Consider the following 2254-nt stretch of genomic DNA (forward strand, 5'->3'; position numbering starts at 1 on the left):
CCTTCGCCTCTACTACAAACTATAGTATCCCTCGATCATGTGTAGTACTTTCTATAAAATGTTGAAGTGTACTGTAGAATAATCTAGTAAATACTACAGTATTATCTGGAGAAAAATAACTGTAGTAAATAGTGCAATAATGTCCATAAAAACACTAAAGTTCGCAAAAAACACTACACTTGTAACTATAGTTATACTATTGTATTTAATTACCATATACTCTGCCCATTCGCCTCCCCCAAATCCAAATTTGTGCCACTCATAAATTAGAAACCGACATGCCAAGAACATATACAGTAAGCCCTACAGGTTGTTAAAGATCTATCTGTTTATACCCCAGTCCTACCTACCTACAGGTTCTAGAACATCTATCTGTTTATACCCCAGTCCTACCTACCTACAGGTTCTAGAACATCTATCTGTTTATACCCCAGTCCTACCTACCTACAGGTTCTAGAACATCTATCTGTTTATACCCCAGTCCTACCTACCTACAGGTTCCAGAACATCTATCTGTTTATACCCCAGTCCTACCTACCTACAGGTTCTAGAACATCTATCTGTTTATACCCCAGTCCTACCTACCTACAGGTTCTAGAACATCTATCTGTTTATACCCCAGTCCTATCTACCTACTGGTTCTAGAACATCTATCTGTTTATACCCCAGTCCTTCGTACCTACAGGTTCTAGAACATCTATCTGTTTATACCCCAGTCCTACCTACCTACAGGTTCTAGAACATCTATCTGTTTATACCCCAGTCCTATCTACCTACTGGTTCTAGAACATCTATCTGTTTATACCCCAGTCCTTCGTACCTACAGGTTCTAGAACATCTATCTGTTTATACCCCAGTCCTACCTACCTACAGGTTCTAGAACATCTATCTGTTTATACCCCAGTCCTTCGTACCTACAGTTTATGGAAAATGTGCTCTTTTAGCATTTCTCCAGTAGGTTTCCTCAATGGAAAAGCCCCCACTTCTTTGTCAAAAAAAATAAATTAAACACCATAGTAAATAATAAAGCAGTTCCTCTTGCAGGAACTGCTGACACACTCCAGCCACATGAGGTCTAGCATTGTCTTGCATTAGGAGGAACCCAGGGCCAACCGCAACAGCATATGGTCTCACAAGGGGTCTGAGGATCTCATCTCGGTACCTAATGGCAGTCAGGCTACCTCTGGCGAGCACATGGAGGGCTGTGCGGCCCCCCAAAGAAATGCCACCCCACACCATGACTGACCCACCGCCAAACCGGTCATGCTGGAGGATGTTGCAGGCAGCAAAACGTTCTCCACGGCGTCTCCAGACTCTGTCACGTCTGTCACGTGCTCAGTGTGAACCTGCTTTCATCTGTGAAGAGCACAGGGCGCCAGTGGCGAAATTGCCAATCTTGGTGTTCTCTGGCAAATGCCAAATGTCCTGCACGGTGTTGGGCTGTAAGCACAACCCCCACCTGTGGACGTCGGGCCCTCATACCACCCTCATGGAGTCTGTTTCTGACCGTTTGAGCAGACACATGCACATTTGTGGCCTGCTGGAGGTCATTTTGCAGGGCTCTGGCAGTGCTCCTCCTGCTCCTCCTTGCACAAAGGCGGAGGTAGCGGTCCTGCTGCTGGGTTGTTGCCCTCCTACGGCCTCCTCCACGTCTCCTGATGTACTGGCCTGTCTCCTGGTAGCGCCTCCATGCTCTGGATACTAAGCTGACAGACACAGCAAACCTTCTTGCCACAGCTCGCATTGATGTGCTATCCTGGATGAGCTGCACTACCTGGGCCACTTGTGTGGGTTGTAGACTCCGTCTCATGCTACCACTAGAGTGAAAGCACCGCCAGCATTCAAAAGTGACCAAAACATCAGCCAGGAAGCATAGGAACTGAGAAGTGGTCTGTGGTCCCCACCTGCAGAACCACTCCTTTATTGGGGGTGTCTTGCTAATTGCCTATAATTTCCACCTGTTGTCTATTCCATTTGCACAAAAAGCATGTGAAATGTATTGTCAATCAGTGTTGCTTCCTAAGTGGACAGTTTGATTTCACAGAAGTGTGATTGACTTGGAGTTACATTGTGTTGTTTAAGTGTTCCCTTTATTTTTTTGAGCAGTGTATATATTAAAATGCAAAAACACAGTCATGGGAATCACAAATAAAATGTCACAAATCACCCAGAAAAACAGTTACATTCCTCCACAAATAATTCCCCAATCAATACTTTAAATTGCCCGAACAGCACCAGGACGTCCAGATGAAAC

At 45.1% G+C, this 2254-nt stretch overlaps 1 non-coding gene across 1 annotated transcript; it reads left to right on the forward strand.

Moving 5' to 3' along the window:
- Positions 1–928: 928 nt before the first annotated feature.
- Positions 929–981, forward strand: LOC115188685 (U7 small nuclear RNA). Its single transcript, XR_003876588.1, has one exon. It is a non-coding gene; the product is annotated as a U7 small nuclear RNA (small nuclear RNA).
- Positions 982–2254: the final 1273 nt, after the last annotated feature.

This window comes from Salmo trutta, unplaced genomic scaffold, assembly GCF_901001165.1.
Source record: "Salmo trutta unplaced genomic scaffold, fSalTru1.1, whole genome shotgun sequence".
In the NCBI taxonomy this organism is placed as follows: domain Eukaryota; kingdom Metazoa; phylum Chordata; class Actinopteri; order Salmoniformes; family Salmonidae; genus Salmo; species Salmo trutta.